The sequence below is a fragment of the Bos javanicus genome, chromosome 10 (assembly GCF_032452875.1).
Source record: "Bos javanicus breed banteng chromosome 10, ARS-OSU_banteng_1.0, whole genome shotgun sequence".
Taxonomy (NCBI): domain Eukaryota; kingdom Metazoa; phylum Chordata; class Mammalia; order Artiodactyla; family Bovidae; genus Bos; species Bos javanicus.
In genome coordinates this window covers 38,998,721-39,022,841 of record NC_083877.1, presented here as the reverse complement: position 1 = coordinate 39,022,841, position 24,121 = coordinate 38,998,721, and positions in this window count along the sequence as shown.

Here is a 24,121-nt window from a genome sequence, read left to right as displayed (position 1 = left end):
AGGTATTTACTTCTGTTGCTTGAGGTCCACAGGGTGGCAAATGAAGCAGGAAAAATGTGTAAAGTGGGGAGAGCAAGACCAAGCTTAAACCCCCAATCCATGGTGTGGAGTCCCTGAGCACATCTGGCTGGAAACCAGGATAGACAGGAACCTTGAGTCTCAGAAGCTGTCACTCTTCACAGTGCTAAGCACACACTGACCCAGCAATCAGCAAAGCTAGAGGAGGATCCAGGGCAAGGGGGTGTGTTCCTCTGCCTGCTGCCCGGTGGTGAGTGAGGCAGCAGAAAAGTGGTAACACCTGAGAATTACAAAAGCCCTTGTTCCAACCTTCTGAGCATGAAATAAATAACTACTGTTCTACTCCCATCCTCCAAATCAGGGCAAAAGCATTTCCTGTGTTTAAAAGATCATTATAGAGCTCAAAAGCAACACAGATACACAGAAATGGATTCTTTCAGAGGAAATGAAAAATATTTTGGACATCAAGGGTGTTGGAAAATGAGAGATTTGTTAAGAGAATATTATAGACTTTGACTTGAAAAAATTACTTCTTGTTGCTTAAATAACACTAGATCTATAAAATATTTGATATTTATCATTTTAATTGCTTTAAAATATTTATTTGACCATTTGGTAGCCTTATTCAGTGAAAGGTATGAAAATCATTTGGTGCAGTTGCAAATAAAAAATACCTTATTTAATAACTTCTTCTTCATATAATATCTGTACAGTTTAATATCAAAATAACATTGTATACATATATGTATATAATTTGCTTTTAACTTTATTTTATTTAGGAAATTATATTTCTATAGTACATATCAATGTAAACACATATATTTTTATAAAAATTTTCCCCAGATGAGAATATTCAGGTGATTTTCCAGGATATAATGCAATTTTTTTGGTGTTTGATTTTATTACTTGTTATTTTTAGAGATCTATTTTAAGTAGCTCTTCAAACTGAAGCTTTTTTAAAAAGCCCCCAAAAGACTATTAAAGAAAAATAAAATAACACTTTCTCTTCATGTAAGTATCTACAATTATCTATATTTTAAACCATTAAGCTTTAGTGACTGCACAGACTCAGTATTATAAATACCTTGTTTCTAATAAAAAGAAATCACTCAAATCCACTCATGTGAAACACATTTACTATGCAGTTTTCTTTAACATGTATTCTATATTCCTTTCCTACAGTACGACCAGGCAAGCCTTTTGAGAATACAGAATATTCTAAATTGATCCCAGCCCATTTTATTTTTGCCCTTCTGTCCTAAGGAATTTGATACAGTTTCCAAGCTTCTCACCATCTCATTAAAAATTAGTAGAGGTAATGTCAGCAGGCACACAACCTTACAAATGCAGGTCTAACTTTGTAAATTAAACATGCTTTGCCTGTATGTATTATTAATTCCTATTTGCTTTTAGGTGTCAGCACGTGCATGCTCACAGGCACTATCTTTGCATTTGGAAGTTCTCTGGATTTAGGGGAAAAAGCAAATGACTTATATATGAATCAAAATTATGAATTATGTAAATCAAGCCACCAAGTCAGGGCAAAGAGGAAATTAAAGTTACACTCTAAGGAGCTACTGTGAGAATCTCTTAAAAAAGAAAAGAAAATGCAAGAAAAATTCAGTCTTTAATAGGTAATCCCACTTAACTACAAAGATTTCATTCAATCAATATGAAAAGCTCTATTTATATGGAAGTTTCTTCCTCCTAAGTGTTAGTTGCCCTGCTAAGTCACCCAGTCATGCCCAACTCTGCGACCCTGTGGACTGCAGCCCACCAGGCTCTTCTGTCCGTGAGATTTTTCCAGGCAAGGATACTGGAGTGGGTTGCTATTTCCTTCTCCAGGGGATCTTTCCAACCCAGGGATAGAACCCAGGTCTCCTGCCCTGCAGGCAGATTCTTTACCAACTGAGCTACAAGAGAAGCCCCTTCTTCCTACTCTCAAGATAATTAGATATGAAAGTAGTGTTTGAAGTAATATCCTAGAGTAAATTATACTAGAAATCTTTTTGATACACATTTTATAAAGAACTTAACCTCCAGAAAAAAATAAGCAATAGTAAGGGAGGGGGTCAATAAATTTTCATAAGTGACGTGCTAGGGTTCTAAGTCAGATTTTGTGACTTCACTTGGGGTTAGGGTTTACACAAACCAAATTTATATCTTAAGGGCAAAAAAAAAAAAAAAAAAACAAATAATAAGGGCAACAAAAAACAAATAAATAAATAAAGGACAATAGAAAAAAGGAACAGACAGCAACAGAAGAAACCAGCTACAGAATGCCTGCCAATTCCAACCTCTTGTCCAACGTTCTCTTTATTCTTAACACATAACATTGCATTCGTTTTATCTGACATTGTCTAGATAAAATTAGATATATAATGTGTAATATGTTAAGTATCATATTATGTAATATATTATGTATCATGTAATATATTTTATATTATTAGTAATAGTTTGATATGTTTATATACTGCAAAATGATTACTACATTAAGTTTAGTTAACATCTATCACCTCACAAATTTTTTCCTTGTGATGAGAACTTCTAAGATCTACTCTCTCAGCAATTTTCCAATATACAATGATATTGTTAAACATAGTCACCATACTGTGCAATACATCCCCAGAACATATTTAGAACTAGATATTTGTATCTTTTGACATCTTTCTCCCACTACCCATCCCCCACTACTGGCAACCAGCATGCTGTTCTCTCTGAGTTTGGTTTTTTTTTTTTGTTTGTTTCATTTCCACATGAAGGTGAGATAATTTAGTATTTGTTTTTATCTGATTCATACACTTAGCATAATGCCATCAAGGTCCATCCATGCTGTCAGAACTAGCAGGATTTCCTTTTTTAATGACTGACCAACTTTTCCTGTATTATTTGGACTTTTGTATGTTTTCATTGGAAAAATGTCTATTCAGGTCTTCCCCATATTTTAATCAGATTGTTTTTGGTTTGGGGGCTTTTTTGCTGTTGAATTGTATGAGTTCTTTACGTATTTGGGGTACTGAATTTTACATATATAGTTTCTTTATCCATTCATCTGTCATGGACATTTAAATTGTGTCCATGTCTTAGTTAACGTATATAATCAGTTCAGTTCATTTGTTCAGTAGTGTCCGACTCTTTGCAACCCCATGAACCGCAGCACACCAGGCCTTCCTGTCCATCACCAACTCCCGGAATCCACCCAAACCCATGTCCATTGAGTTGGTGATGCCATCCAGCCATCTCATCCTCTGTCATCTCCTTCTCCTCCTGCCCTCAATCTTTCCCAGCATCAGGGTCTTTTCCAATGAGTCAGCTCTCCGCATCAGGTGGCCAAAGTATTGGAGTTTCAGCTTCAACATCAGTCCTTCCAATGAATACCCAGGACCGATCTTCTTTAGGATGGACTGGTTGGATCTCCTTCAGTCCAAGGGACTCTCAAGAATCCTTTCCAACACCACAGTTCAAAAGCATCAATTCTTCAGCACTCAGCTTTCTTTATAGTCCAACTCTCACATCCATACATGAACACTGGAAAACCAATAGCCTTGACTAGATGGACCTTTGCTCACAAAGTAATGTATCTGTTTTATAATATGCTGTCTAGGTTGGTCATAACTTTTCTTCCAAGGAGTGTCTTTTAATTTCATTGTTGCAATCACCATCTGCAGTGATTTTGGAGTCCAGAAAAATAAAGTTAGCCACTGTTTCCACTGTTTCCCCATCTATTTGCCATGGAGTGATGGAACCGGATGCCATGATCCTAGTTTTCTAAATGTTGAGCTTTAAGCCAACTTTTTCAATCTCCTCTTTCACTTTCATCAAGAGGCTCTTTAATTCTTCTTCACTTTCTGCCATAAGGATGGTGTCATCTGCATATTTGAGGTTATTGATATTTCTCCTGGGAATCTTGATTCCAGCTTGTGCTTCCTCCAGTTCAGCGTTTCTCATGATGTACTCTCATATAATTTAAACAAGCAAGGTGACAATATACAGCCTTGACATACTCCTTTTCCTATTTGGAACCAGTCTGTTGTCCCATGTCCAGTTCTAACTGTTGCTTCCTGACCTGCATACAAATTTCTCAAGAGGCAGATCAGGTGGTCTGGTATTCCCATCTCTTTCAGAATTTTCCACAGTTTATTGTGATCCACACAGTCAAAGGCTTTGGCACAGTCAATAAAGCAGAAATAGATGTTTTTCTGGAACTCTCTGGCTTTTTCCATGATCCAGCAGATGTTGGCAATTTGATCTCTGGTTCCTCTGCCTTTTCTAAAACCAGCTTGAACATTTGGAAGTTCATGGTTCATGTATTGCTGAAGCCTGGCTTGGAGAATTTTGAGCATTACTTTACTAGTGTGTGAGATGAGTGCAACTGTGTGATAGTCTGAGCATTCTTTGGCATTGCCTTTCTTTGGTATTGGAATGAAAACTGACTTTTTCCAGTCCTGTGGCCACTGCTGAGTTTTCCAAATTTGCTGGCATATTGAGTGCAGCACTTTTACAGCATCATCTCTCAGGATTTGAAATAGCTCCACTGGAATTCCATCACCTCCACTAGTTTTGTTCATAGTGATGCTTTCTAAGGCCCACTTGACTTCATATTCTAGGATGTCTAGCTCTAGGTGAGTGATCACACCATTGTGATTATCTGGGTTATGAAGCTCTTTTTTGTACAGTTATTCTGTGTATTCTTGCCACCTCTTAATATCTTATGCTTCTGTTAGGTCCCTACCACTTTTGTCCTTTATCAACCCTTATCTTTGCATGAAATTTTCCCTTGATATCTCTAATTTATTGAATAGATCTCTAATCTTTCCCATTCTTTTGTTTTCCTCTATTTCTTTTCATTCATTCTTTTCTTTTCTTGGGGATGGTCTTGATCCCTGTCTCCTGTACAATGTCACGAACCTCCATCCGTAGTTCATCAGGCACTCTGTCTATCAGATCTAGTCCCTTAAATCTATTTCTCATTTCCACTGTTTAGTCATAAGGGATTTGATTTAGGTCATACCTGAATGGTCTAGTGGTTTTCTCCACTTTTTTCAATTTCAGTCTGAATTTGGCAATAAGGAGTTCATGATCTGAGCCACAGTCAGCTCCCAGTCTTGTTTTTGCTGAGTGTATAGAGCTACTCCATCTTTGGTTCAAAGAATATAATCAATCTGATTTTGGTGTTGACCATTTGGTGATGTCCATAACACATATTCTTGCAGATATCTCTGAGATAGTTGCAGATACCTGTTTGAGATGGTGATTTGGTTTCCCATGAACATATATGCAAAAGTAGAATTGCTGGACCATGGTAGTTCTAGTTTTAAATTTTTGAGGATTCTCCATACTGTCCATATAGCTGCACTGATTTTTATTCTTATCAAGAGTATACAAGTGTACCCTTTTCTCCACATCCTCACCAACCCTGGTCATCTCTTGTCTTTTTGATGAAAGTCATTGTGTTAGTCATGGGGTGATATCTTACTGTGGTTTTAATTTGTATTTCATGATAATTAGTGATGTGAACCATCTTTTCATATACCAGTTGGCCCTTCATGTGTTTTCTTTGGAAAATTGACTATTCAGTTCCTCTGCCTATTTTTAATCAGATTTTGGGGGCTGTTTTGGCTATTATGTTGAATGAGTTCTTTATACATTTGGGGTACTAATTCCATCTCAGATATGATTTACAAATATTTTCTTCCATTTGGTAGGTTGTCCTTTCACTGTGCTGATGGTTTCCTTCAGTACGCAGAAGCTGTTTAGTTTGCTGTTGTCCCGCCTATTTGCTTTTTCCTGTGCTGCCTTTGCTTTTGGTGTGTGGTGAGTCTCTTAGCAGCAGCGTAGAGTTGAGTCTTGTTGCTGTTGTTTTTCATCCATTCAGCCACTCTATGTCTGTTGGAGATTTTAGTCCATTTATATTTAAAGTAATTATCAATGGGTGTGGGCCATTTTATTACTTTCTGGCTGCTTTGAAATTCCTTTGATCCTCTCTTCCCTTTGTCTCTTTGTTGTGATTTGATCATTTTCTGTGGCAGTATGCTCAGATTTCTCTCTTTTTACCCCGACATTTTATTATGTGCCATGTGTGGATAGGCTAATGGTGGACAGTTTGGCAGACATTTCTAATGAACAAGGTTTCAAATTTATGGCTCCAGTTAAGTGAGGACAAAATCAACCTCAGATAACAAAGAGTATGCCGAAGTGGAGGGAACACTGCAGTCAGGGTTACCTAAAATAAGCAAGGGTTGGTAGGGTAGCTGCTTGGCAAAGCCTGACAGGAGGGTGAGAGGCCATGGCAGTGGGGATCTTGTAGCTGAGAAAAGACAGAATGGAAGAGCTTTGGCTCTGCTTTGCACCGCATACACTTGGGATACATTCTAACCATACATTTTAGTTGTCTAGGACAATGGATTAGTAAGTTAAACTCTGGGCCTCAGCCCTGGCATCTGTAAAGTGAATAAATACTAATGACCTTCATGTTGTTGGGAAAATTAATTGAGATTATACATGAAAATAAGTAGCTAAAGCATTTGGCGCACAGCAAATATTCAGTAAAGGTCAGCAGTGGCGATAGTACAGATGGTGATAGTGATGATAATTGGAAAAACGAGGCACTCAGTAAGAGAGGGGAGATTTCAAGAAATATACTGTTTCCTGGAGAGAATGCTTCAAATTCAGAATAGGAGTGCAGTTTATTAGAAGATTGAGGCACTGGGCAAGTTATCCAGGAAAGAATCCCCACAGAGAAAAACAATGCTGGCTCTTAACTGCTTGGAATATAGATTTGCTCTTGGAAATAACAGAAAGGGTAACTTGGTCTTAGGAATAAGACCTAATAAAACTTTCTAGAAATGGGTTACATGTTAAGGCTAAATTAAAAAGCTTATTGGTTGACCTGTGCTCTAAGTCTTATTCATTTTTAGTTTATTAAAATCCAACATAAATAACTTTGAACCATGTTAACCAATAGCTAAAGAATAAAGTTAAACCTGAGCAGCTTGACTGTGCATATTTTTCCAGAAATGTGCAGAAGATTGCTGGCATATACCCTTGAAGAGAAATGAATAACTCGCATAACAGATGATAGCCATATTTTTAAGTGGTAGTATTACAGCAGATTTAGTTTGCCATTTGAAGTCTGTGATGCTTTTTATTTTTCATTTATATTTGAACCTCAAATTTTGTCTATATTTTCTAAATTGAGTCTGTCAGTTCAAAGTCTACTTAACAGCATTTTAAGATTAGATGAGTTTTACTGGTGGGGAGATTTCCATTACTAAAAATATCAGAGTAACTTTCTAGTATGAGAACAGCATTTCTTGAAGTCTTAAAATTTACCAGAAACAAATGAATATAGCAAGTTTCATATAGCATTATTTTTGGAAAAAAATGCTGCTAAGGGAAATTTGAATAAGGTATGTATATAATAATATAGTATCAATGCTAATTGTCTCATTTTGATAACTGTACTGTGGCTTTGTATAAGAATATCCTTATTTAGGAAATATACACTGAAGAATTAGGGGTAAAAGGCATGATTCTGCAAGTTACTCTCAAAGAGGTCAGAAAATGTGAGAGAAGCAGGGGAAAAGAACCAATAATAAAGAAAGTTAAATTAATTATTATGTTAATAAAAACAATAATTCTCCTGGAATCTTGATAGAGAGTACCCCTGTATTATTGGTACTGTATTTGTGGCTTTTCTGTTCTGAAATTACTTCAGGATAATAGATAACCAACAAGAACCTACTGTATAACATATATAGCACAGGGAAATCTACTCAATATTCTATAATAACCTAAATGGGAAAAGAATTTGGAAAAGAGTAGATACATGTATGGGCCTTCCTGGTGGCTCAGTTGGTAAAGAATCTGCCTGCAGTGTGGGAGACCCGGGGTTCATCCCTGGGTTGGGAAGATCCCCTGGGGGAGGGCATGGCAACCCACTCCAGTATTCTTGCCTGGAGAATCCTCAGGGACACAGGAGCCTAGTGGGCTGCAGTCCATGGAGTTTCAAAGAGTTGGACACAATTAAGCACAGCACAGCACAGACACATGTATATGTATAACTGAGGCACTTTGCTGTGTACTTGAAACTAACACAACATCATTAATCAATTACGCTTCAATATAAAACAAAACAAAAACAAAACAAAACTACTACTCAGTACTAGTCTCCCAATGCTATGCTGACTGTATGGAAAATGGTATGAAAATAGATATAAGACTTGCATACTGCAATATCAGTCATCATATTAATTATTTAGCATGTTTAGTGTGGGAAATCGTATACTATTTTCTAATATTCTAATGGCAGTATGCTGTTACGCTATATGTGAGTTAAACTTACTTTTGAATTCTTATCAACTTTTTTGACTTTGATATTTTCCTATTAATGATACCTACATTAGATGCCAGCAAAAGGTCTTCTTAATTTAACAGAAAGAAAATTAATAATATTCTCGTATATTTTTCTCATTAAATTCACATTATAGGAGTAATGGTTGTTTTAAATGGGCATAATTATTAATAAGAAAAATGCACACATTAATTTTAAACCCTAATGGCTCTGGTACTTTTTAACTTTTCTAGAAATAATTTAGGCACACTTCCATAAATTTCAATTCTCATTTAGCCGTGCTTTTTAATGGTCCTGTGGCAAACATAAGACAATGTATAGCAAAGGTCTTTGGAAGGAGACATATATAGTTTCTGTGCTACTATAACACTATTATCTGTGATATGCTGCTATTTGATTTTACTTTAACTAAAGTATATCTAATAATATAATGTTCTCAGTGAAAATGGCTATCCACAAAATGACTTTCTCAACATAGTTTTATTTTATCTAGAAAGTCCTTCTATTTACTTTCCTTCTCCACCCCTTTTATTTTTTCCTTTAAGCCCTAAGGCAGTTACATGGAACAATTTTAGGTATTCCTTTTTTCTGTAAAGGGAATAAAATGATATAGAATGAGTCAAAATGCTAATTTAATACTTCATTTCTTTAGTACCCATTTACAGGTTAGCACTTTTTAACCCACTTGTAGCCCCCTATATTCTACTGAAACATTATTCTAAGTCATGAAATTAAAAGTCATTTTCTTCATCGCCATTTATTTTGATCTCTCAAATATCTCAATATGAGGTAATGGAAATAAGAAGACTTTATAATCAGACACACCATTGTTTGAATCCTGGACTTGCCATATAAAGAAGCTTGTTGGTATTTTGAAAGCTGGTTGGGTTTGGAATTTATTTTTGCAATTGATACCCCAAGACATGTCCCGAGGACAGCTGTCATTAACAGACCCCAACACTTGAAAAATAGAGATGCCAGTAAGTGCTAGAGGTGCGGTTGTAGTTACAGAACGCTTCCACAAGGTGGCAGCAATTTCCCCCAGCCACCTCTGACTCCTTGGATTTCCTAGCGGCTCAGTTGGTAAAGCATCTGCCTGCAAAGCGGGAGAGCGGGGGGGTTGATACCTGGGTCGAGAAGATCCCCTGGAGAAGGAAATGGTAACCCACTCCAGTATTCTTCCCTGGAGAATTCCATGGACAGAGGAAATTGGCAGGCTACAGTCCAAGGGGTCGTAAAGAGTTGGGCACGACTATGCGACTAACTTGCACTTGTAGGTTCTATCTGAAAGACAAAGATACAATATGTATATGTTGGGAGGAATTAAATGAAATAATGGATGCCGAACAAATAAAAGGAGCATAAAACATATTAAACTCTTAAAGAAGTTTTAAGGAAAATGTCATCAGGCAACAGGTCCTCTAAGGGTTTAGAGGATGGTAGACTGGAGAAGGCAATGGCACCCCGCTCCAGTACCCTTGCCTGGAAAATCCCATGAATGGAGGAGCCTGGTAGGCTGCAGTCCATGGGGTCGCTAGGAGTCGGACACGACTGAGCGACTTCACTTTCACTTTTCACTTTCATGCATTGGAAAAGGAAATGGCAACCCACTCCAGTGTTCTTGCCTGGAGAATCCCAGGGACGGGGGAGCCTGGTGGGCTGCCGTTCTTTGGGTCGCACAGAGTCGGACACGACTGAAGTGACTTAGCAGCAGCAGTAGCTGGAAAGTTTCACTGGAAGTGTAAAACTTGCGTTAGCTATTTAAAAGACAGGCTTCGGTTAAGCTAAGATGAAAAAAAGGAATATAGTCTATGTATAAGTGAGAAAATCATACTGTAGAAGTGGTGAACAGACCAACTCAGCTGAAGTAGAGATTCAGGGGAAAAAGTCTGGGGGCTGATTTAGAGATTTGAATCTTGGATTGCTATATCAAGAAGTTTAAACTTTGTCTTGAGAAAAGGAAAAACTATCGAAGTTTCCTTTTTGACAGGAGGGTGACTTTATTGATTAATGTAGATTGGTTTAGAGGAGCATTAAGCAGTATGATCTGAAATTTTGAACGGATTACATTGCTGCTGCTGCTGCTAAGTCGCTTCAGTCGTGTCCGACTCTGTGCGACCCCACAGACGGCAGCCCACCAGGCTCTCCCGTCCTTTCAATTCTCCAGGCAAAAGGACTGGAGTGGGTTGGAAACAATCATGCATACATGAGTTTGTAAGAGTTTGCCTTTAACGTTTGCTGTAAGAAGTGACAATAAGAAATAACTTAACTTGGTCAATGATACAAATTAGTAAAATTAGTATTTGGCTAATTTGGGGGATTATAGAAAAGAAAATTTCACAGAGAATTTGGAGTTTTTTCCTCCTAATCGCTCAAGAGAAAAAATTTTGTCAAAGACAGAAATTATAGAAATCACTGTGGAAAAAGGTACTTCGGTCTAGAAGAGATTTTGGTTTTTAAGATGAGAATGGGTTGAAATGACTGCAGAGACAGTTTGTCTTACAAATCTGGAACTTGAAAGAAATGGTATATAGAAAAAATATGGATATATATATATATATATATATATATATATATATTTATTCTCATGGTAGTGAATGAAGGCTAAAATTTCAGTGCATACCCCTGAGTTAGAGGAAATGGGCTTCCCTGGTGGCTCAGCTTTTAAAGAATCTGCCTGCAATGCAAGAGACCTGGTTTCGATCCCTGGGTTGGGAATATCCCCTGGAGAAAAGAAAAGCTACCCACTCCAGTATTTAGTCCATGGCGTCACAAAGAGTTGGACACGACTGAGCAACTTTCACTAAAGGAACTAGAAAATCCCCCAATTTTAAACTGGTAAGATAATCTGAATAGTACAGTATAAAAAAGGCCAGAGTAAGAAAGAATATCAAGATACAAGGGAGAAGTATGATCATGGTAACTTATATTGAGTGTCCAGAATATTCAACACACTAAGCCTGATTTTCAGTATCTCATTTAGTACATTCAACAATCCTGGGAGGAAATATTTTACATCTAACCACACAGCCAATGAGATTATTTTCCTATTCAAGAAATTAGCCTAAGACCCAAATAGAAGGCAAAAATCATTACCTTCTCCCCCTTTCAAGTGTAGAAAGTCACCATCAATTGAAATAAGCCACATCCCAGCAGCATTATTAAAAACTGCCTTATTAAAATCACGTCCATTCTACCTAGTCCAACTCAAGTCAACTTACTGCAAAGTAAGGATGTTATTAGGTTTTTGGTAAGTGCAGTGGTTATTAGCTATTACCATGCCTCAAAAGGAGAAGGCAACGGCACTCCACTCCAGTACTCTTGCCTGGAAAATCCCATGGGCGGAGGAGCCTGGTGGGCTGCCGTCTATGGGGTCACACAGAGTTGGACACAACTGAAGCGACTTAGCAGCAGCAGCAGCATGCCTCCAAAAGCCAAGAGAAATGAGCTCCATAGAGAATCACTCATACAAAGAAGGAATCCCTAAAAGAAGTGAACAGTAGCATTTTGTTATGGGTGAGGGTATCAATTAGGGTTTGAAAGTCTCTACTTGATGATCTGTCCCTGAACTAACTGATCAGGGGAAAAGAGAACTGGGTTATTTCCCAGGGGATCTCAAATAAGAATACAACTAGATGCTCCTCAATAAGTTCTGTTTCTAAAAAAAAAAAAAAAAGAAGAAGAAGGTAAAAGCTAAAAGCCAATGCGCTCTGGGTTGTTGGTTAAGAAAGCTAGATAAATTCGGGGCTCCAACTTTGTTGGGACTCCCATAGCACTGGGATATAGAGTGTATATTAGAGGGAGGAGACATGAATGTCACCAGATAAGGTCAGCAGAAAGATGTGGAGGAATAGATAACACACGCTTGTAGAGAAGCAGCAAGTATAATAACTCTCTAAAAAAACTTAGTATGACGCCTGTTGGAACTGTTGCCTGCTCCCTTTTAGTTGACAGTCACAAAGATAATCAGAATGTGTTTATGCCCAGCAAGGAGAGAGCAACAAGCTTACCAACTGGATATTTTTACACATCCCTCTGTTTCTTCCCTCTGTCTCTATCCTGGCAACACACCTTAAAGCGGAGAGGAATATAAAGAGGTTTATAAAAAGATTAACCCTGCCTCCCCTTTATGCTAGCTCTAAATCAAGATAAACCTAGTTAGGATAGGCAGCGAGGAAGAGAAGAGGTGGAAATTCAAGTGTTTAACTTAATAGGACTTAATCTCTATACTAAAGTGAAACTGTTCTGTTTTGATTTGTTTTAAAAAAAGGAATTGCAAAGTTATTGAATCTAGCCAGGACATACAAAGGGACTCACTAACAATTGGATGAAGGAAGAGTCCAACATGGTGTATTTGGAAGATTGTTATAAGTATGTGTCTGATATTTAACTATGGAGATCAGCCCTGGGATTTCTTTGGAGGGAATGATGCTAAAGCTGAAACTCCAGTACTTTGGCCACCTCATGCGAAGAGTTGACTCATTGGAAAAGACTCTGATGCTGGCAGGGATTGGGGGCAGGAGGAGAAGGGGACGACAGAGGATGAGACGGCTGGATAGCATCACTGAGTCGATGGACTTGAGTCTGAGTGAACTCCGGGAGTTGGTGATGGACAGGGAGGCCTGGCATGCTGCGATTCATGGGGTCGCAGACAGTCGGACACGACTGAGTGACTGAACTGAATAGATAAAGAAGTAATCCTTTTATTTAATTAAACTCTCAATTTGCTATAAATATTGACACATTCTATCCTTCTCCATTACTGGGGCATTTTGACAGTTATATAGTACTTTGATATTTTCAAGTCACTGTTAATATTTCCATTCTCTTCTAGTTTCTACTAAGTTAATGCTCTAGAACAAATATTTACTTTTTGTATAAATTTCATGTTTTAAAAACTAACAACTTTTAAATGATGCTTGACTGGATATTTTAAGGGGACTTGATATACAGAGATAGGGATAAATTATTTAAATGTCAGAGGCTTAATATCTTGACCTAATAAAGCTTCCTTTTAACACTTACTAGGACCACCATTAGCCAACCAAGATGGTCTTAATATTTCCTTCAGATTGACTACCCTTTTGACAGGATTCTTCTTGCCTCTAGGCCCCTGACTTTCCTCTTACTAAAGTCCTTAAATTATTAAGACAGTCTAACCACAGAGGTCTCTACTCTTCCTTTTCTTAGAGTTATAACTGAATACTTCACTTGCCCCCTTAACATGTCAATCTTTTTAAAGGCCTTTTGCCAACCTTGGATCCTGACACTGTCTTAAGGACTAGGAGCCATCACGCTGAAACGTAATCCTCAAGGAAGATAATGTCTCTTCTTCCAGTCTCTGCCAGAGGGCAGGAGCCCCAGTTCAATAGGTCGTTCACTCCAAGTTGTAAATATACTTCTTGTCTCTAAAATATTTAGAAGTTCACTTTTCTTTTAGGGTGAGGTCAGTTAGCAAATGTAGGTAGTCTCTATTCTGCCCCTGACTTCTCGTCACCCACCCCTGCTCTTAGAAACTCCCAGGCCCTTTGTTAGCAGAGTTGAGCTCAGGGTGCATCCTGCTGCAATAGCCTTGAGTAAAGTCTTCCTCACCTGCTCAACTTTGCCAGGGCAGTGTTTGCTTTGACACTGCTCTCCCCTTCTCTCTACTGTTCTCTAAATTATGAAGTTAAAGAACATTAACACTCTGTATGTAAAGAATATGTCCAGTGCATCACCAATTCAATGGACAGGAACTTGGGCAAACTCTGGAGATGGTGAGGGACAGGGAAGCCTGGCATTCTGTAGTCCATGGGGTCGCAAAGAGTCGGACACGACTTGGTGACTGAACAACACCGTGTAAAGAATATATGCTAAGTCCCTCCCAGACTGATCCCAGTGAAATATTTTGTTAAAAACTGCAAACTAAGAGATGCTTATTCTATTACAAAAATGGTGTCAGTATTAGTAATAGATTTAGAGGATGTTTTTGAGGGGAAGGGGATTACTAGCCACTGTAATCTACCAAATGCTTAATACTGAATGCTTTATTCCAACAGTACCATGGATATTTTCTTTCCCACAGCACATGTAGTACTGCTGATTTGACCATTTATATAGCAGCTTAAATATGCATTGACTGGATCCAGACTTCTCTTTTGAGAGTGTTCCAGATATTATAGCATTACCAGAAATCCGTTTTTCTGTTTTCTTTCCTTTTATGCCTTCCTCCCTCCTTCCCTTCTCTTTCCCCACCTTTCTCTTTCTTGCCATGGATACTTCAACCAAGTCTTTTGTTGTCACTGTAAATCCTCAGCTTTTCTCTTTACCCTGGCAAGCACCTGTGTTAGCTCCTCCACTCAACATAACTTTCCAAATATAACTCGTTACTCTAAGTGGGAGACAGCATCTCTGAGAGGCTTCTTGTCCACTGACTAGAAACTGAGGAAAATAGTATAAATATCAAGCATATTTGGGTAGTTCAAACAAAAATTTTTAGTTTGAAAAGAGTAATGTGGAATTTATAATAACAACAGTATTTACTAATTTCTTAATAAGTGCTAGGCAGTGTTCTAAATGTCTTGTGTGAATTATATGCCTTAATTCCTATAGCTATCCTATGGACTAACTACTTTTATTAGGCCCATCTTATAGATGGGGCTGCCAAGGCACAAAGAGGTCCAAAATTGAGCATTGACTCTGGATTCAAAACCAGACCATCTGACTCCAGTGCCATATTCTTAGTCTTTCATTTTCTGGTATGGTTCATACAGAACTTTTTTCTGCCTTACACTTGAAATAAATCATTTATGAAGAGACAAAGGTCAAGTTTATCCTTTAGAGGGGCTTCCCAGGTGGTACTGGTGGTAAATAACCCACCTGCCAATGAAGGAGACTTTAGGGGTGCAGGTTTGATCCCTGGGTAGGGAAGATTCCCTGGAGGAGGGCATGGCAACCCACCCCAGTATTCTTGCCTGGAGAATCCCATGGACTGAGGGGTGGGCTACTGTCCACAGGGTCACAAAGAGTCAGACACAACTGAAGCGACTTAGCACACACCCTTTATTCTTCCTGTCACTTGAAACTATGTGTTCTCACTCCTCTGTGGGGACAAACTTCCTTTAAGTGTTTTCACCTTCCAAGACTGAAGGCAGAAGGAGAAGAGGGTAGCAGAGGATGACATGGGTAGAGAGCATCACTGAATCAATGGACATGAATTTGAGCAAACTCCAGGAGATAGTGGAGGACAGAGGAGCCTGGTGCTCTACAGTCCATGGGTCGCAAAGAGTCGGATATGACTTGGTGACTGAACAACTCCTCTCCCAACCTATCACACATAATGCCACTACCAGTAGGCAGATAAAAGAGATCTGAACATCATCTGTTTTTATGTCTGAAGGCCTATCTCTTGTTCAGTTCTTCTCTATTTTATCAGAGAAAGGAGTCTAAAAATCTTACTGAGTAGAGCATGCTGTTCATTCATTCAGAGACTTACATAGACCTTATGTTATTTCATCAGTTCTTTAAAGACAATCTTTATAACTCTACCTGATTGAAATGTCCACTTAATTCCAATGAGAGTGACATTTTTTGTATTCTTCTGAAAGAAACCTTAAGCTTGTTATATAACTTTAAACATAACATCCTGACATGGATTATTTTGTTTCTTGAGGTATGCTATAGATTCATCCTTTCCAAAAGGAAGAAGAAAAATAAAGTCCCTGTGTAATGAAAATAGTTGCAAGTATTGTCCAAACAAATAAACCAATGCTAACAATTATATAAAAGATACAGTTGTACTATGCCATTCTTTTATTTCGTCTTTAAAAGAAAACATTTTTAAAAGTATGCAGAAGAAGTTTTTGGCAGCTGGATACACATCCTTCATATTAGATAGAAAAACTAACAAAGTAAATATACAATTGAGAAAAGAGCAGGAGAGAAATTTAACACACAAATAAGCTCAGAATTCACCTTCATATAAAGCTTACAAAAATCTAATTTTCCAGGCAGGGAAAAGTTCAAAAAGTTATTAACTCTTAGTTAATAACAGTTACTCTTTAGGTTACCAATTGTTTTTCCTTTAATCTGAATTTTAAGAAAAATTTAAAAATTGATTACACCTATTAATAGCACCTTTGTTTCCCTAAGCTCTGGTATTTATTTCTTACTCAATATTTGTACAAATTAGCTTGCCTGTACAGGCTGCTCTTGACTTTTGTTAAAAAACAAAATTTAACTGAGTAAATTTGAATTGGCTTTATTAAGCGATTCATGAATTAGGCAGCATCTCATCTGGCAAACAGAGAAATGAGGTTATACAACATGGAAACCTTTCATACTGAGAGGGAGAGAGGGTGAGACAAGAAAAGAGTCATCAGCAATTAAAAAAAATTAAAAGTCCTTTGAAGGAAAGTCAAAGGTCAGATGACCGTGGCTTCTCATTGGCCTAGCTGCAGCATTTCCCACTGTCTGGACTTGTTAATGGGCAAGAAGGAAGTCTTCCTTCCTCCTGCTTGGATAGTAAAGTAGTTGCATACTTCCCATCTTGGAATGCAAGATACCTCTCTTTCTGGTGAAGCCTGTGACTGACGTCTTCCCTTTGCAATAATCAACACTTTCTTTGGGGTAATTGATGATTGGAAGGAATGATGCTAAAGCTGAAACTCCAATACTTTGGCCACCTCATGCGAAGAGTTGACTCATTGGAAAAGACTCTGATGCTGGCAGGGATTGGGGGCAGGAGGAGAAGGGGACGACAGAGGATGAGATGGCTGGATGGCATCACTGACTCGATGGACGTGAGTCTGAGTGAACTCCGGGAGTTGGTGATGGACAGGGAGGCCTGGCATGCTGCGATTCATGGGGTCGCAAGGAGTCGGACACGACTGAGCGATTGATCTGAACTAAACTGAACTGAGGGCGAGAGAGCGCCCTCTACTGGTCTTCCTGACTCCAATTTTAGTTGACATGTCCTTTCATTTTCACATCTTCCACGCTTCAGTTTATAACATTAATTGTCGAAGCAGAGGAATCAACTTTCGTTTCCTCCAGCAATTCACGTAAGCATTTTAAACCCGCAATTTAACAAGGCCAACACCTGGCACATAGATTTTGCGCTTGAGATAAAACAAAAAGCTATTTCTATTGACAAGATTTTCAGAGAAGTACAAAGAAAGTAATTTTGAAAAAGAAATCCTAAGTTTACATGACTGGATGGCTAAAATGTCCTTTTAGACGTGACTATAATGTGGTATCTGACTTATTAATGTGGGCTAATAGGAAGTGACAGTATGTCATCCTAGCCCTAGTGACAGGGATATATAGAAAAATGGCTTGTTGGGTAAGCACCACAATGAGATATTGAGTCAAACATCTGATGTATAGCATTTTAAAAATAGTTAGTGCAACACAGTGTTTAAATTCATACTCTCTACTAGCTTAGGGTCTGAGCAAATTGGCTAATTTCTCTACATATAGATTTCCTCATTTGTAAAGTGAAGGACAGGGAAGCCTGACATGCTGCAGTCCATGGAGTTGCAAAGAGTCAGACACGACTGAGAAAATGAATGGCAGCAACAAAAGTGGATAATTACAGCTCCCTCCTCATAACATTGCTGTGAAAGCCATCTTTTAAAAATGTGTAAAGCATTTAGCACAATGTTTGACACACAAAAGAGTAATAAATATTAGTTGTAAATTATTATGGCCATTTTTCCCACATTATCATTGTCACCCTAGTTAGTTAGTTAGTTCAGTCACTCAGTCATGTCCGACTCTTTGAGACCCCATGAATCGCAGCACACCAAGCCTCCCTGTCCATCACCAACTCCCGGAGTTCACTCAGACTCACGTCCATCGACTCAGTGATGCCATCCAGCCATCTCATCCTCCGTTGTCCCCTTCTCCTCCTGCTCCCAATCCCTTCGAGCATCAGAGTCTTTTCCAATGAGTCAACTCTTCACATGAGGTGGCCAAAGTACTGGAGTTTCAGCTTTAGCATCATTCCTTCCAAAGAAATCCCAGAGCTGATCTCCTTCAGAATGGACTGGTTGGATCTCCTTGCAGTCCAAGGGACTCTCAAGAGTCTTCTCCAACACCACAGTTCAAAAGCATCAATTCTTCGGCACTCAGCCTTCTTCACAGTCCAACTCTCACATCCATACATGACCACTGGAAAAACCATAGCCTTGACTAGACGGACCTCTGTTGGCAAAGTAATGTCTCTGCTTTTGAATATGCTATCTAGGTTGGTCATAACTTTCCTTCCAAGGAGTAAGCATCTTTTAATTTCATGGCTGCAGTCACCATCTGTAGTGATTTTGGAGCCCAGAAAAATAAAGTCTGACACTGTTTCCACTGTTTCCCCATCTATTTCCCATGAAGTGGTGGGACTGGATGCCATGATCTTCGTTTTCTGAATGTTGAGCTTTAAGCCAACTTTTTCACTCTCCTCTTTCACTTTCATCAAGAGGCTTTTGAGTTCCTCTTCACTTTCTGCCATAAGGGTGGTGTCATCTGCATATCTGAGATTATTACTATTTCTCCCGGCAATCTTGATTCCAGCTTGTGCTTCTTCCAGTCCAGCGTTTCTCATGATGTACTCTGCATAGAAGTTAAACAAGCAGGGTGACAAAAGGGTGATTCACTCCTTGTCCTATTTGGAACCAGTCTGTTGTTCCATGTCCAGTTCTAACTGTTGCTTCCTGACCTGCATACAGATTTCTCAAGAGGCAGGTCAGGTGGTCTGGTATTCCCATCTCTTTAAGAATTTTCCACAGTTCATTGTGATCCACACAGTCAAAAGCTTTGGCATAGTCAATAAAGCAGAAATAGATGTTTTTCTGGAACTCTCTTGCTTTTTCCATGATCCAGCAGATGTTGGCAATTTGATCTCTGATTCCTCTGCCTTTTCTAAAACCAGCTTGAACATCAGGAAGTTCATGGTTCATGTATTGCTGAAGCCTGGCTTGGAGAATTTTGAGCATTACTTTACTAGCATGTGAGATGAGTGCAATTGTGCGGTAGTTTGAGCATTCTTTGGCATTGCCTTTCTTTAGGATTGGAATGAAAACTGACCTTTTCCAGTCCTGTGGCCATTGCTGAGTTTTCCAAATTTGCTGTCACCCTACACACATCTAAACCAAGGACCTAATTGTCTATATCCTTGAAGTGTTCTCTGCCAATATTCTTATATATTTTTTCTCACCAGTAAGCTGACTCTATTTCTTTCTTCTTCCATTCCTTGCATACACATTCCTTGTATATCATGACACACAACTGAATTGAACCTCTCAAGTCTATCTTCAAATCCACTCAGCCACTCTCTTGAAAGCGTCTTGGGAGACCTTAGAACTTATATTAGATATGATTTTCAAGATATAGTTGTATTGAGTCCCCATTTAATTCTTACTACTGAAAAGCAGAGAATGTTGTCCAACCTCATAATTTTCATTTTAATGCCTTCCAGGAATGTGTTATCAGTTTGAAGGTAAAATACTAAGCAATAGTAGCACTCTGCTTCTAGAATAGTAGAATGTGACCTTATGAAAAGCCTGCTGCAGCTAGCAGCTACAATTCATGATAAAATACAAAGAAAACACATACACACAACTATCTGAGGTTTAGAAACTGAACAAATTAAAGCAGTCTATGTCGAATGGCCCAAATTTGGAAGAAAGGACCAACATGTTTGAGTTTCCAGGTTTTTTTTTTTTTTTTTTTTTGCTTGGCATGAGTGTTGACCATAGCAATACTAAGGATTATATTAATAAAATAATGACTAAACTAAGGATTAAATGTAGCTCTGAAGGTAAATTGTATATGTCAACTTGACTAGATCATGGGGTGCCCAGATACTTGGCTAGACATTATTTCCAAGTGTGTCTGTGAAGATGTTTCCAGATGAGATTTACATTAGAAGGTATAGACTAAGTAAAGCAGATTGCTTCCCCAATGTTGATGGGCATCACGTTCTAATGAGGGTCTGAAATAGAACAGAGAGATGAAGAAAGGAATATTTATTCTCTCTGCCTGACAGTCGAGCTGGGGCATCAGTCTTCTGTCTTCAGACTGGAACTTACACCATCAGCATTCTTTCTTTGTTCTCTGACATTTATATTGAAACTTGAGCTAGAACTTATGCCATTTTCCTGGTCCCCAATTTGAAGATGATGGATATGGGATTTCTCAGGTATACTATGTGAGCCAATTACAATAAATCTATGTATCTATATATGAATCTTCTACTGGGCCTGTTTCTCTCGAGAACCCAGACTAATGTAGGGGCATTGTTAAGCTTAAAAAAAAAAAAAAAAAAACTTGTGGGCTTCCTTGGTGGTTCAGTGGTAAAGAATCTGCCTGACAATGCAGGAGACATGGGTTCCAACCCTGAGCCGGGAAGATCCCACATGCTGGGGAGCACCTAAGCTCATGCACCACAACTGCTGAGCCTGTGCTCCAGAGCCAGGGAACGGCAACTACTAAAGCCCGTGTGCTCTAGTGCCTGTGCTCTGCAACAGGAGAAGCCACTGCAGTGAGAAGTCCATGCTCGCTGCAACTGGAGAAAGTCTGCACAGCAGTGAAGAGCCAGCACAGCCAAAAATAAACAAATAAAAATAATTTTTAAAAATCACTTGTATTTTGTATACTAACAGCAGACAACTGGTAATTAAACTATAGAAACTTCATTTGCAATAGTATTAAAAAAAAACCCTAAAATTTCAGAAAATGTATACAAGTCATCTCCACTAAAATCTAAAATATATTGCTGAGAGATATTAAAGACCTAAATAAATGAAGAGAGATACTATTTCATTAAGCAGAAAACTTAATATTATTTATATATTATTTCTCTCCAAACAGATATATAGATTGAAAGCAATCATACCACCACCCTCCAAATTCCAATCGATTTTTTGAAAGAAATTGATAAGCTTATTATAAAATTCATATTGAGATAAAAAAGATCCAGAAAGTCTAACCAATTTTATTAAAGAAAATTAAGTTTTGATGACTTACAGTAATTTAAAATAATATAAAGGCATATGATAGTTAAGGCTTTGTGGTATTAGCATAATGAAGATCATATAGCTCAACTGGACAATACAGAATACAGAAGATGTTAAAAATGTATGGTCAAATGATTCTGAAGTAGGATTTTAAGGCAAACTTTTTTCAGGATATCTTAAAACTTTTTGATGGGACAATTGGTATCTGTATTAAAAAAAAAAAAAAAAACAAAACACTGACATGAAAATATACACAGAATTCACTCAAAAAAGAGAATATACCTAAATGTAAAAGTTAAGACTATAAAACTTTTTGACAAGAAAACTTAAGACAAAATCTTCACAGCCTTAGAGTATGGACCAATTTGTTAAAAAGCATAAAATAAAATATTGAAAAATTGGTGTTTATTAAAATGTGAAATATTTTTCTTGAAAGTCTTTAAGAAAATTAAAAGAAAATCACAGAATGAGAGCAAATATTTCCAATACCATTTCTTACATGGAACTTTCATTCATAATTTATAAAACAGTCTTACAAAGTGCAGAGGATTTTAATACCATGCCTTGTTCATCAGATAAGTTATACAAATAGCAATTAAGCAAATGAAAATATGTTCAGCATGCTCAACTGACAGGGAAATGCAGATTTAAGTCAAAACATGATACCATTATATAGACATTAGGATGGCTAAACTTAAGAGACATACAAATACCACATGCTGTCAAGGATGTGGAATAATTGGCACTCAAATATCTCTGTACAATGGTACAACATTTTGGAAAAGTTTGAAAGTTTTTTTTAAGTTAATTATGCACCTACCATAGGACTCCATCATGCACACTTGTCCAAAAGAAATAAAATCATATGTTACATAAAATTGTGGACACAGATATTTACAGGAACTTTCATAATATACAATGTTCATAATATGCAAAGCCTTGCAAAAATCCAAATGTCAAAGAATAAGTAAATGTTGAATACTTGTGAAAACTCAAATGATCGATAACACTCATCACTGTAATAAATATCAAAATTATGCCAAATGACTGGATCCAAACACAAAAGAATGCATATTAATTTTTAGAAAAAAATGTTCCAATGTGCAAACTAGTTTATAGTGATAAAAAGCAAACCAGTGGTTCCCCCAGGGTCAGGGACAGAGGGACACGCAGACTGCAAGGAGTATGTTGAAGTCAGCTTTCAAGTTGGTCTGCAAATTTTCCTGCTTCACGTATTCCTACTCTTGTGGAAACTCGTCCCACAATCATCAGGGTTGGTCGGGATGACCAATAGGGCATAATGATGGTGTGCCAGTTCCCAGGTTAGAATAGTAAAGACCACAACTTCTGTTGTAGGTCCTTCTTGGTCTCTCTTCAGGTCACCCCCTCTAAGAGTAGTCAGCTGCCATGTCATGTGGAAATTCAGGCAACTCATGGAGAGGCCCACATAGCAAAGACATGAGCACATTTACCAATGTCGGCTAGTGAGCCACTTTGGACTTGGATCACCCATCACCAGTTGACTTTCAGATGATGGCAGCAAAGGCATTATTTTGATAGCAACTTCATAAGAGACTCTGGAATCCTACCTCCCAGCTAAGGTACTCCTAAATCTCTTACCCACAGAGAGTGTGAGGTAATTAATATTTGTTGTTTAAAGATGCTGAGTTTGGGGATAATTTGTTACATAACAATAAAGAACTAACATAGATTTTGCTAAGAACTGTAGTGTTACCATCACAAACACTCATAATATGAACACTGCTTTAGAATAAGGCTGTGAACTTTGAGACTAATGTTAGTAAACACTTAAAGAGTCTTGAAAGCATTATTTATAAAATTTGGACTTTAAGGAGGCTGTCAGTGAGGAGTGAGGAAAATCTTGTTAGAAACTAGAAGAAAAAAAAATTATCATGCACTGGTAGAAAGCTTAGCAAGACTCTCACCTATAATTCTACAGAAGATAGAAAATGAGCCTAATCAACCAAGTGATCTAGCTTGATGTGGCTTAAAGTGTGTAGCTTTCCATCTACTGAAATCTATGAGCTATCTTGTCCTTTTATGGATCTCTTTCCTATATATAAATTTAAATGTATGAACCCCTGAAATATTTGGGGATTCCTTGGGTTCCTCACTCTCCAGAAAAAAACTTTACTGACAACATTTTTTTTTTTTAAGTGATAGTAGAAACAATAGAAAATCTATGGAAAGACTTAAAATATAAGTGTTTAAATATTAAACAAATATCCCATTGAAAATATATCAAAGTTTGATTTGTCAGAAAAACAACTTGATATTTGTCTACCTATGATTTATTGAAAAATATAAAGAATAATCAGAGGCAAATTAAAGAAATTAAATTATTATCTTGGCGCATAAAGAATATGTAAAAACTCCTAAATAATGAAGCTGACTTGGAACTTTGTAAAAAAAAAAAATATAGAAAAAGTAAAGAGGAAAATAAATTAATTCTCTTCCTGAACTCATTTATTTCTAATAAATGAAACTAAATTAAAAAGATCAATCACAAAATTACTAGCATTTTATTTTTAGGGTTTTTTTTTTTTTGTTTTGTTTTTAAACTTTCATATGGTTGTTTACATTAATTGAAAACAAACTTGTAAGCGTGAATATTTTCATGTTTATTTTGGTTCCTAGTGACAAGAATAAAAAAAAGATGTCATACAATCATTTCCTTGAGCTAACATGCCATAGCAATTTGAGGAAAAATTAATCTTTACATAACATTTTAATTACCAGT